The following is a 14,009-nucleotide window of genomic DNA, read 5'->3' as shown; positions in this document are numbered from 1 at the left end:
TCCATTACTGTTTCCCTAACCACACTTTATTCCCAGTTTCAACCTGCTTTCTCAAATTTTGGATGTAGTTTTCAACAAGTGTTTTGCTGCAGTTCTGTGGTTTGCTTTTCACACTCATTATCATTAAGTATAACTGTATTTCTCCTGTGTGGTATTGAAGTCAATGCTGGGCATTCCTATTGTTCCTTTATTTTTTTCCTAATACTTTCTTAGTGGCAGAATCTAGTAGAAGATCTGTGGGCTACATCTGCCTGGAGGAAGGAATATTTCCAAGATAGAGTTCTTAAATTCTCTCTTTGAATTACATTTTGTGGAAGGCAAAGTTGTGAATATAAAGGAAGGTTACCATTTTCTTATCAAATTCAAGACTTTCCTTTTCATTTGTTCTTACAGCATAATAACACATTGATTTCTGCCATTTTGGGGCGTCAAAGATGAGCAGATTGCTCCTGAAAATAGATGAAGTTCAAGAGCAGCTGAAAGACCTGTAACAGGAGCTTAAATTAATCATTAAGGTTATGTTTCAGCAATGATGATGGCATTGCAAATGCTGCATTTAGAGAAGCAACAATGTTCTATACTTTTGTTAAGTTGAAAAATTTTTGTTCAGTGTTAGATTCAATTTTGAAGAATTGGAAAAAGTGGAGGAGTCTGATTTCCTCAACTCTTTGAAAATAAGACATGTCCTTTCTGTCTTGCTGTTTAGGTTATGGCAAAAAGAGATTCAGGTTAGACATGAGGAAGAAATTTTTTACAATGAGGGCAGCATTAATAAAATACTGGCCCAGGTTGCCCAGAGAGGTGGTAGATGCCCCATCCCTGGAGACATTCCAGGCCAGGCTGGATGGGGCTCTGAGCAACCTGATCTAGTTGAAGGCGTCCCTGCTTGTTGCAGGGGGTGTGGACTAGATGAGCTTTAAAGGTCCCTTCCAACCCAAATTGTTTTATGATTCTATGATTCTAGTATTTTTGTTTGTATTTCACTTTGTTTCACTCCTTTCCTAGCACAGCCTTCAATTTCAGACCTGTTTTTGCAATTGTACTTAATACTAATGAAACACCAACCCTTCCTCAGCAGCCCTGAGCCATAGTTCACTGAATTTTCTATTTAATGTAGATAGCATGGGAAGTAACTACATAGCAATCTCATTTCTGTCAAAACTAAGAATGAAGTAGGCAGTAATATGTAGGACCACATTATCAGAAGTACATCTTACGTTCTGAGGTTTTTCTGACTTTTCAGAGACCAATACATTCTCCTTCAGCAACAGCCTGCCCCTTTTACAGACTGTGTCTTCTTTTGCAGTTCATCATAGTCTATATATTCCTCTGCCACTCAAAGCTTATGGAGAACTCTAAAATTTCCATCTTGTTTCATAGTGGGGAATGTCTTCCATCCATCAAATCTTTCTACTTGATATCTTAAGAGAAGCCAGGTTTTCATCCAAAAGTGCAAACTTTGGCTTCCAGCTTAATAGTCAAATGCCTTCAAAATACATTTAATATAGCCATAAATAAGAGTGATGTAAAGCAGTGATTCCCCAGCTATGGCTAGAGACAGGTGATCTGTAAGTGAGCTGCAGCACCATATCAATGTGAAATCTCTCCCTTGTCATAACTGTAGGTGAGTGCATAGTCATCTCTGGCAAATATTGAGGGTTGATAGGAATCTATGGTCCAGGAGAACTGGAAACTTCATAAGGAAATATAAAAATGCCAGCAAGCAAGGCCATGTAATACCATGAAGTTATGATGCTAAAGAACATCTCTTCCCTCTTCTCCCTCATAGCTCTGAGAAAACAAGTGCCAAATCAGACATTATTTTTGAAATTAAGGGATGTATAGTATCTTCCAGAAGGGGCTGGGAAATGTTCAAAATTAAATCCTATCACAGTCCGTGTCCTCTCAGCTATTATGTATCAGACTTGGTTACAGAGTAGATGGGCTACTAACCTCCTTTTGTGCTCCCCTGGCTGACATGCATGGCTCCTGTACCTTGCTCTGAACTAGTAGCACAATCCTGCAGTTGTAGGACTCACTTTGTAAGATGCAGCCTTGCTGCTGTCTCACAAGCACACTAACAAACAGGGTCCCACTGAGTCTGGCATCTGCTAAAACCTTTACTCTGGGTGCCCACATAGCAGCAAATGAAAGGGACAGCTTTTTCAAAACAAAACAACATTCATCACTCCTCTACTAGGAAGTTGATAGTATTTTGCACAAATAATTAAAGCAGTACAGTGTCCATACCCGTGCACATTAGCTATAGTTGAATCTTGTTGTGTAAGATATTGCACCTTCCCCAACCTCCTTCTATGTAAAGTCCAGCTTTATCAGTGAATTGTGGAGAGCTCTAGTAGCAATGAAACCATAGCAGCAAAGGCTACAATGAACCCACCTGCATGCCTGCCTACTTACTCAAGCAGCTGAGTTAAGGTGTAGTTTCATAGAGTCACTGAATAGTTTGGTTTGGAAGAGACCTTCAAAGGGCATCTAGTCCAACCCCCCTGCAATGAGCAGGGACATCTTCAACTAGATCAGGTTGCTCAGAGCCCCGTCCAGCCTGGCCTGGAATGTCTCCGGGGATGGGGCATCTACCACACCTCTGGGCAACCTGTGCTGATATTTTACTAACCTCATTGTAAAAAATTTCTTTCTCATGTCTAACTTGAATCTCCCCTCTTCAAGTTTAAAACCATTACCCCTTGTCCTGTCGTAACAGGCCATTCTAAAAAGTCTGTCCCTGTTCGTCTTATAGGCCCCTTTTAAGTACTGAAAGGCCACAATAAGGTCTCCCTGGAACCTTTTCTTCTCCAGGCTGAACAACCCCAACTCTCTCAGCCTGTCCTCACAGGAGAGCTCTTCCAACCTTCTGATCATCTTGGTGGCCTTCTGTGGCCCCTCTCCAACAGGTCTTTTCTGTACTGAGGGCTCCAGAGCTGGACACAGGACTCCAGGTGGGTCTCACCAGAGCAGAGCAGAGGGGCAGAATCACCTCCCTTGCTCCTTTTGGTGCAGCCCAAGATACAATTGACCTGGGCTGCAAGTGCACATTGCTGGCTCATGTCCAATCTTTCATCCACCAGTACCCCAAGTCCTTCTCCACAGGGCTGCTCTCAATCCCTTCATCCCCCAGCCTGTATTGACACAAGGGAAAGTGTAGAGTCCTGCATCTGGGCAGGAACAACCCCAGGTTCCAGTATAGGTTGGGAAATGACATATTAGAGAGCAGTGTAGGGGAAAGGGATCTGGGGGTCCTGGTGGACAACAGGATGACCATGAGCCAGCACTGTGCCCTTGTGGCCAGGAAGGCTAATGGCATCCTCCGGTGTATTACAAGGCGGGTGGTCAGTAGATCGAGAGAGGTCCTCCTTCCCCTCTACTCCACCCTGGTGAGACCCCATCTGGAATATTGTGTCCAGTTCTGGGCCCCTCAGTTCAAGAAGGACAGGGAACTGCTGGAGAGGGTCCAGCGTAGGGCAACAAAGATGATGAAGGGAGTGGAGCACCTCCCTTACGAAGAAAGGCTGAGGGAGCTGGGTCTCTTTAGTTTGGAGAAGAGGAGACTGAGGGGTAACCTTATTAATGTTTATAAATATATAAAGGGTGAGTGCCACGAGGATGGAGCCTGGCTCTTCGCAGTGGCAAACAATGATAGGACAAGGGGTAATGGGATCAAGCTGGAACACAAGAGGTTCCACTTAAATTTGAGAAAAAACTTCTTCTCAGTGAGGGTGCCAGCGCACTGGAACAGGCTGCCCAGGGAGGTTGTGGAGTGTCCTTCGCTGAAGACATTCAAAGCCTGCCTGGACACATTCCTGTGCAACCTCTCCTAAGCGTTCCTGCTCCAGCAGGGGGATTGGACTAGATGATCTTTTGAGGTCCCTTCCAATCCCAAACATACTGTGATACTGTGATACTGTGATACAGTGGCAGGCACAGTGGAAATCACCTAAGGCCTAAGGTGGCTTAATCATGTCTGTATGTGCTGCTACCTCTCTTCATGTCTATGGAGGGGTGGAAGGCCTGGATGAATCTTTTGGGATCCCTGCCATGTTAGGAGCCTACTTGTCTTGAGTTGCCCTCTGGAACTGGCTTCACTCTTAGCCAGGCAGATGGCACTGCTGCTCCAGGTGCATGTAGAGGAGTGTGATTATTTCAGCTGAGTGTCCACATTCTTGACAGCATGATTGCTGCATGACATCCTCTTTTGGCCAGTCTCGTCATCTCTTTGGGACTTCAGACTCCCTTTAGATTTAGATACAGTCATGAGAGGAATAAACGTTGCCAGACTGCTGCAAAGAAACTGAGGACTCCTCCATTTAAGGGCTCCACATTACATCCGAAGGAGTTTTATATTTTTGCTGCTTTCATTTATTGTTATCTGGACTGGCTGTTTTGATTTAGCTCTATGCAGTCAGGCAGGAAAACACCACACAAGTAAACTGAGGCACTTAACAATACTTATGTAAAATAATACATACAGCTTTCTCATTTTCCACATTTCTACAGATACTTGTCGTTTGTTTTGTTCATTTGAATGGGTTTATGATATGACCCCCTGGGAGCTCTTCCATATGGGGAATGAAGCTTCAAAATCTGCGCATTCACAAATGGCAGCAAAATTCCATCACTTATTGCAGAACTGCTATTAAATGGTGAGCAAACAAACATTAATTACAAGTTCATTGCACAAGACAAACAATATTTCTTTAGGCATTCATTATTTGCCAAAACAAGCCTCTGGCAGATTTTTTTATATATATATATTTTTTCCCCTTTTTTTTCTTGTTTTTTCTTTGTTTTTACAGAATATGAAGTTATTTTTGCTTTCATCAAATAAATAAAATTTCTGCTATGATCTGTGATGTGTAGGAAGTTAATTCCAGGTGGGCTTTATGTTCTTACTTTGGCCTTTGAGGTTTCCAGCTGGCTGAGATGTTTTGAAACTGCAGACTGTCCTCTGCACTCTGAGAAGCAAATCCTGGAGGTCCTCTACTCAAACATTAGTGAGCTGTACCTCTGCTTTATGTGACTGATCAAATGTAAGGAAGGGGTGGCCTTATGTCGGATTGGGGTTCCAATTTCCAGCCGCAGTTTGTCTATTTTTAACTGGTTTACAGTAAAGTTTAAGTCTCACTGTAGGCACCCAAAGGCATATGGGCAATCTTATTTTCTGTTCTTCGAATGGAAGATTTTAAATGAAATTAAGATATTAAAATAAACCTCTGATTTTTTTTGTCAGTAATTTGGGCCCAATCCAATTCTTGTTCAAATTAATGGAGAGACTGTGATGATTTGAATAGCGGTTAAATCAGATTGTAATGCTGTTTCCCTGACCTATTTTTGCAGTCCTGGTTGAAGGGAGGGCTTAAGATGGCTTTGCTCATGACACTCCTGATTAGAGCAGGGAGTCGTGTAGCAGACACCTGTGGTAGAACTATCACCCAGGCTAACTGAGAGAAGAACCAGGTACACATAACCACTTTAGATGAAATGTGTATGTTTTTCAGTTGACTCTAGTAGTTCTGCTGTCAAGTGCTGCTTATTTTTCATCTTCCGGAGTGATCTTAATATTCATAATTCAGTAAGGTCTGAATTTGGTAACTGGGCTGCTTTGGGATAGGGACTGTTTTGTTACTGTGTGTTTGTTCATCACTGGGTACCTTGTGAGCCGAGCCAGAGACTGTGATCTTGAGATGTTCCCAAAACTTAAATGCACGTTCTCATTTCAAAAATTTCTTGTCATAATTCTCACAAGCACATTTCCACTGATAGCTGCTGCTTCTCTTTATGTGTGTACCAAAACCAACCACTATTCCTGGCTTCCCCTGGTGACAGGGCTTCAGGAAGATTTCTTGAAAAGACAATGACTCCTATAGACAGAACCCAAGCTGTGTGATGCCACTGTGTACTGTAGAAGAAATGTGTTAACAGATTGGTCTGTGGCAAAGCTTCTCTCTGTTTGCATCGTGGAAGTCTAACCAAAAAGAGTATTTTTATGTGTAAGGTGTTAAGACTGTGCATAGCCATTAGAAAATGAAAAAATATTACTAAATGCAAGTCAGCCTTTTGAGAAACTGGAAAAGCAGCTAGTAGGTACGCATGTTTGTATAAAAAGTTATACGGAATTGTGCAGTGGACAGACAAGAGCACTTCATTGTTTGTTTGAGTATGGAATAATTGAATTGGGTGAAGTTGCTATTACAATATCAGGAGAGAAAAGGACTCTAATCCCCTAAGGGATGTTGCGTACCTTTCTGGTATATAACCCTCAGCACTTCCAGGGGGATATGTTGGAATGCTAGTGGAAGAGAAGAGAGGTAATCTAATTCAAGGTAACTTAATCAGCATGGTATATGACCAAGCTAAGGGTTTTGCAACAGTATTTAATATTCATTGGCTGTATGCATGCAGAAAACAGGAACAAAATTGCTTTTTCAAAGAAAGCTTTGCAGAGGCCTGGCTGAAAATGTAGTCCTTAACAAATACAGTTGTTAATCTGTTTTATTCTACATAAGCTTTTCTACTGTGCTTGTCACTGTATTTGGAGCACCTTCCAGTAATGTGTTAAGCACAAAGATTAACATCTGTTGTAAGCTATTTCTTCTCTCATCCTTCCCTTTGGGAAGCAACATGTGCAGCTGAGAGTTCTGGTTAGGGATCCTTTTTAGTAGTTTGCTTATTTTTAATAGGCGTGCTACTGTTAATTGTATGCCACTGTATATTTCTGTCAGAGGAGCATAACATAGAAAATGTTTATTGTAGAAAGTGATTAGGTTTATGCCCTTAATTTGTAGAGAAGGTTGAAATGCCTGTATATATGAGCATCAGCCTTCCTGTAGACACTTGCTGTACCAGACATGGCCACCTTGGCATTTCATACTGACTCTTTAAAGGGAAAGCTTTGAAAATTGGGATGAAAACACAGACTTTATTGAAAAGTCTCTGGGAATCTCAGTTATGCACTAGTGGGTAGGTTTGAGAGGTAGCCTGTGTTGCTGAGAGAGGCATGAGTTTGTTGCGGCCTGTGGAGTCATCCATGGTAGGTGTTTTACACTGCTGTAGTGTAGCCAAGACAGATGAAGGTATGACTAAGGTGATGCAATAAGAACTGTTCCTTGTGGATGGTGGTGTGACAGAGATGGGCACTGATGAGAAATCCGGTCTTCTACAGTATGAGCAAAGATGAATGCATGTGGTGTTTCAAGGGGGACTATACCCAGCTGCAAATTTTCCATAGTACCTCCTGCTGTTACCTCTGCCTTTCTGAGTTTCAGAGTCAGTTGTCCTTAATGAGAGAACTGATCCAGACTGGTGCGGAAGGAGAAGCAGAACTGGCTGTTACTGATGCTCAGGTCTTTCAGATCTGGTCAGTGTCTTGAACATTTTGAAAAGGACCTGGAAAGACTGATTTCCATGATAGTCTGCAAGTAAGAGCCTAAGGTATCCATACAACCTCCAGGAAAGATTCAAGCCATTTTAACAGCTGACATGGTACCTTTTCCCAGGGTGAAAACTCTTGTGTTTCTCCATGTTGAATGCATCACCAGGAAGATGAGAAGAAATGCCCCACCCCCTCCACTGATGCCATTTGCAGCTATCCTTCAGATACATGTCTGGCTTGTGTCTGGACTCTGTTGTGTCTCTGAGTATCCACGCCAGTTGTACAAGCTTGCTGTAGACCTCTGGCTCAAACAGGCAAATAAAAACATTTTCTCTGTGGTACCTCAACAGAAGTTTGGAGGAATTCTCTGCACTGTTTCCTGTCCCTAAAACCTTAATTTTCATCTGATTGTCTGAGCTTTTTGTGTGTTTCCATCTTGCTCAGTCTGTCAGCAGATGGGAATTATTTAGATCATTATTGTTATTATTATTTTGTCTCTCAAGTTTTTTGATTATGGCTAGCAAATAAGTTAAGGCCACTCAAATCATTTTAATGTGCCTTTATTGTTGTCTAGAAGCGGGAAAAGCTCTTGAAGTGATGGACAGTACAAAGCAGTGACATCTATCGTCTTTAAAGTGACATCAGAGGTTGAGTCCAGTGAATGCCCAGCTGCATGGTGTAGTCCAGAACTTGCCTATGAAAGTATACGGACAGGAGGAAAGCAGACAGATGTTCGCTTGTTTGTGCTTAAAGGCTTTGTGGATGCTTTATATTGAAATAAGTTAATCATAGATGAGTATCTGTGAGAGAAGCAAGCTGACTTGTAATGCTGAAAAGAGTAGAAATGGAAGTAAGTTATTGACTGGTGTGTATAATCACAGTCTAGCTTTTATATTTCTGTTGAAATCCTAAACAATAAGGATTAAATTCTTGCCTCAGAGGCACATAGATAACTACATATTCAAGTACAGAATCATTGTGCAGAAGGAAAAAAAAAAACCAGAAATCCTTGTCAACTTCAACCCCTACTTGCTATTTTTTGGAATAATATTGATTTTAATTTGCTGGTTTAATGGTAGTTTTCCCCTTTGCAAATGGAAAAGGGCCACTTAATGAATCATCAATTCAATAGCAGCAATGCCAAACCAGACAATACAGACAGCATAACTGAGGAGAAAATGTACATTGCATGAGCAAAAGTCAGTCAGGTTCTGAGAAAATATAGTTTTGTGTTCAAAACACTGTTAACGTTTTAAATAAAGAACTCCCACTTGACTGTCTTATGCCAACATCCACAAAAAGCAGAGCTGCCGGATTCCCTCTAAAACATCCCTCTCAGCAAAACTTCCATTTCTATAGTATCAAGCAAAGCTGAAGGAGAAGAAAAACTAAATTAAATAGGTTTGTCTTAAAAAAATTACACAGGGATTATACTATCTGTGTGTCACCTTTATGCTAAAGTTGGCTATCCAAGTCTAACAAATTGAAATACCAAGGCAAAGTAAATACACAGTCCAGTGGAAAATGTCTGATATAGTGCACGTAATTTGCATGTGCGTGAAAATACCACAGAGTGATTCTTGGGTGGCATGGCATGTGAAATGAGAGACTAAGGTTTGTTTCCAGGTGCTCAGTGCAGTTCTGGCCTTGCTGAAGTCTAGTCAAGTTTGCTGTTGGTTTCAGACAGATTAAGATTTCTTCTTTGGTCCTCACTGTCCAGAGCAGCAGGTACTGGAGATGTGGGCTGGAGAATTTGTTTGGGTTTTGCCCTGCCTTTCATATCACTCTTCTGTGGTTCCCCAGGCTAATATTCCAGGCAGATGCTAAAGGGAGACTTACGTTCTATGTGGACATAGGATTCACTGAACTGGGTCATCTTGCCTGCAGTTTCCTCATGATACAAACTGAAGAGTAACTTCCTGTTTGTGTGGCCCCATCAAAGGGAAGGAAGAAAAGTGTATGTGGATCCATAGTCACATGTGTTTCTAAATCTTCCCTGTGTGGCAAGAAAATAAACTATTTGTTTTGACTGTGGTCTCAGACCAAGCTGAAGACTATAGGAGCTTATCAGGAAAGGAACCAAACATCAAGGAAGCTGGAAACACTTGTATTCAGGTCAGTTGGGCAGCCTGGGTTTTAGACTGTGGTGTTGCTGTAAAGTTATGCAGAACCTTTTCCTTTGCATAATTTTTATTGATTAAAAAAAGAAGAGAGAGAGAGTCGGTCCTCAGCTGGCATAAATAGACACAGCTTTACTGCAGTCAGTGTGCATCTGTTCATTCTGGTGAAGGATATAATTACCCCATATTGCATTCATTTTATCAGCCATTGCTAATGTTTTCTGTGTGATCCTCTAAAGCTTTTCAAGAATGAAAGCTCTGTCTGCTGCTCCCAGCACTTTGCCTCTGTGACATATGAATTGTGCCAAATCCATTCTGAGTTTTTGTTTTTAAGCTCAGAGTACAAGGGTGAAGTGAAAATAAAGTGTGAATAATGGTCTTTCTCTCAAAGGCAATGTGATATTTCGTTGAACTGAAAAATTTACTCTTATGCAGATCGGCCCTGCCAGTACGAAGGGCTGATTGATGCTGAGCATGATCCAGCTGATATCTGATATTGGGGAGGGGGAGAGCTCTTCAGAATTGCTGACAAAGCTATAACAAGTTCCAGAGACTGGAAGCTGAAGTTTGGCAAATTCAGCCTTGCAATAAAATGCCAGTCATGAGCATAATAAAATATTTTAACAGTTTATTGGGGCTTGTATGAATTCATCGTTAAGGAGTCTTTAGTATTTTCTTTTTAAATCAGTTTTCAGTTTCTGGGAGAAATTATATGGCCGGTCCGTGAGCTGGAGGATCATGATGATCCCTTTTGGTTTTGTAATTGAAGTGCACTTGTTAACTTCCTTTCTTCACTAGGCTGTAAGGAGAACACATTTACCAGAATTGCCCTTAACAATTCTCATAGCACCTGCAGATCTGCACAGAGATAACTGTTCTAATTAAATCCTGTCCTTTAGGACTACATAGGATTGCCCACAGAGATGGGAGGAGTCATGTGCTTTCCTTCCCTTCTCCTCCTTTCCCCCCATACTTGTTTGAGTTGGATCTTGAGGGCTTGTTTTGTAAGGGTTTTTCTTTTTTGCATTCTTTTTCTTTACCACAGCATGGGAGTGGCTCACCTGATGGGATGTAGCTCAGGTAACAGATTGCCCATGATCACAGTTGCCTTTGTTAATGGTGACACGCATCAGGCTCTCCCGCCTCTGCCACTCAGCAGTTTATTCACCTCTGCAATATTCAACGATCTGTGCTCTTGAGAGCTGGAATGATGTTTCGGTGTAACGGAAGCCTTTGGGCTTCCTGTGGGGGCATCTGGATGGAGTTTAATGATATGGGATACACAAGAAGTCATTAGTCTCAGGAGCTGATTCCCTCTTCATCTGAAACTCTTTTAAAATATGTGAAATTAGAGGCTGCTGAATAAAAGAGCACTCTACATGTCTCGCAGGATCAGGCTCCCTGTTATTTCCCTGTCTGTAAAGCAGACAGCCCCCACCTAGTGAATTCTCAGGTCTGGGAATATCTTCTTGAACAGTGTGCTCACCTACAGGCTATTTAAGAAGTACCAGGTTTGTCTGAATATTGCCGCCTAAAATCAGATGTTTCTGTTATTGTGGGTATTGGGGAAACTCAAGAACAACACAGGTTTGTGAAATCATTATATTCAAGAAGAAGCTCTCCTCCTGCATTTAGAGCCCTGGTAGTATCACATTCTGTTTTGACAGCTGTCAGAAGTTAAATGAAGGATATTTGGGGAGAGGAGGTTTGAGCTACAGGAGGATTTTTATTTACAGCGCTCGCCAACAGTTGCAGCTTTTGCTAGGTAACATACATGCTGTCTGTTATTCTTTCTTCTCCTTTGCTAAACTTTTGTGCCTTTTATTTCTGTGGCTCTTGTAACGGAGACCAGTGCCATCCAACCTGTGCTACTTTCAGTAGAAAACGTCTTTTTGATATCTTGCCTGTGAAATGCAGTCCATGCCCTGCCCTAGTTTTTCTCGAGTTCTTCTTCAGTGGCTGTCGACTTCCAAACTTCTGCTGGTGCCACTGTCCTCGTTTCATCTCCCAAATTCAAGCTACAGTGTTGCTGTGAGGAAAAGGAATTTACAATAGCTCTTTCCTTCACTTTTTTTCTTCGCAGCTGACACTGTTTATTCCACAGATTACTGTAGCACTTTGGTTTTTAATGTGAAACTCTGCTAAAGGCCTTTCACTTAGCTGTTTATTAAGTGCTTACGCTTAAAGTTTACATTCAGGGGTGGAAGGTTCATAGGTGTTAAGAGTGCAAAGGGGCTCCGGTGCTTGCTTTCTGGTTTGGATTCGTACCTGCAGGCTGTGGAAATAAGCATTATTTTAGCTTTAACTTATTTTAGATTTAACTCAGGAGTACCTGGAATTTCTTCTGTAGTCAACCCCTTGTATTATTCTATAATTGCAAATAAATGCGCTCTCACAATGTTAGCTGAACTTGCCAGGGAATTTACAGAAGCTTATGCTATGAAGACGGCTATACCTCCTTTGTATCACACGGTGGCAGAAAACGCCTGGCATATGTTCTTCTGCTGTACCAGTTAGGTAAATTGTAGCTGCTCTTTCAGTATGCAGTGCTTTATAGAGAATATGTTACTTTGGAAAATTAAGTCTGTTTAATTGTTTGTGCAGGAACAGCTTATTTTATAGCTAAGTAATGCACATTCATGCATAACTTGCAGAATGCATGCTAAGGGTGTGTGTAGGATCATTGAGGTATTACATCTGACAGTCAATATATAGATGTAATAGTGTAGAAAAGAAAATTATATAGCTGGAGTATATATAGGCATTTAGTTTTAATTGGACTTCTGATTAAATATAAAATGCAATTTAGAGTGACAGATACAGTAGATCTTGGTACACTACATGACAGGTTTTGGCTAGAAAAACTCCTGAGCTGATTTTTTGTCAGTCTTGATTTTTTCTAAAGAGCTCAGTGACTGTTCTATTGAATCTTTGATCTGAAGTGCTCCTTATTCTCTTTCTTCCTCTGTATATATGTGCTTATCTGTTTGTGTATTTGCAATATTTCTATTGGTAACGATGTTATATTAACTTACAATAAAATTATTTTGTTTTAAGGTATAATTTAGATGTTAACCAAACAGGTAAGGATTAAATATCGATTTTTTTTAGCCATGGTAATACATTTTAACTGTATTTTGCTAAGCTGCTCAGACTTTGTTTTCTGAATAATGATACTATTTCTGTGAATGTGTCTCTGAGCACATGAGCATGAGCAATTTGTTAAAGTCTTACGTGTGAGAGATTTATATAACATAGGAGCGAAAGGATATTATTATGAAAATATGGAAGTAGATATTACAAAATCTGCTTCTATAACTGACTCTGATAGAGACATGAACAAGTTGCTCTGAGTATCACATCTCCTGTTGCACTGAGCTGTTGTTTATGTTATAAGCCTTAGTTTTGCAGAATGCCTGGACCAACATGGGTTTGAAACAATCCTCTGTGCACTTCTTATGAAAATAAGAAGTTAATTATAGACTCCTCTCTTAAATGTCTTGGCTAGGGTATTTGTCTGATATCTTAACTACGTAAATCAAATAATCATTACATAGGTGATTGGTTAGAGGAAAAAGAGCAAAACCAGCTTCTGTAACTGTCAGTATATCTTGAATGTGGTTAATCATAGTTTGGTGTAGTTTTGCATCATTTCATGGTGGGACTGCCAGGCCTTTCAGTGTTCCCCTGAAGTCATGAGCTGACCCCAGGGGCTTCCTGGCTTTGTCACAGATCTGCTGCAGGACCTTGGGCAAACCCTTCTCTTTGCTCTTCTTCAGCGCTGTTTCCTCCTTCACTTTCCACATACCTTGGTGACTGACAATTTAGACACTCCCAAGCAGGACAGTGCCTCTAATACACATTTGCACTTCTTGTAAGTGTTGGGATCCTATTCGCAATTGAGGGCCAAGTTACCAAAATAATGAAGAGCTTGCAATACGTGTGTTGCTACGCTTAATATTTGCTGAGGGCACGAACGGGTATGGCTCCTCCTTGACACGATAGAGGATGATGGCCAGCCTCGAGAGATGATTTTCTGCACATCGGTAAATCCTCCCTGCATTTTCACTAAATTGCTTACTTAGGCTCAAGATTGAAGCCGGCATCATTGGAAGGGCTCCCGCAGACTCCAGAGCGGTGACACAGGCAGCTGTTTCCCGTGTCTGTCTGTTACAACTTGTCATTTTGTTTCACAGTATGGAAGGTGCGAGAAGTGACAGGACGGAATAAGCACAGAGGCAACCGACTGTTTTATGTGGCTGTGTTAACGAATAAGCTGGGAGTGAAGTTAACTTCATGTGAAGCAGTTTAAATTATTTATTTTCAGTCCTAGAACTGTACTTAACATGTTGTTAAGGCAGAGCCATGTTGACAGGGTGACGTTAATTACCCCACGGGAAACACATCGCATTAGCTGGAAACAATTGTTCACAGCTATCATTCACGGCTCTGGGTAAAACCGCGGCCTTCACAAAACCTGGCAAACAGTTACTGCCTTCATC

General features: G+C 41.3%; 1 protein-coding gene across 6 annotated transcripts in view; it reads left to right on the top strand.

Annotated features, from left to right (window-relative positions):
* The window catches only part of PHF21B (PHD finger protein 21B), a 167,646-nt gene that overhangs the window by 123,523 nt on the left and 30,114 nt on the right, over positions 1 to 14,009 (top strand). The window lies entirely within an intron of this gene.

The sequence above is a fragment of the Patagioenas fasciata genome, chromosome 1 (genome assembly GCF_037038585.1).
Source record: "Patagioenas fasciata isolate bPatFas1 chromosome 1, bPatFas1.hap1, whole genome shotgun sequence".
NCBI lineage: Eukaryota > Metazoa > Chordata > Aves > Columbiformes > Columbidae > Patagioenas > Patagioenas fasciata.
Note: the sequence above shows the minus strand (reverse complement) of the source record. Positions and strands in the feature narration are given on the sequence as shown.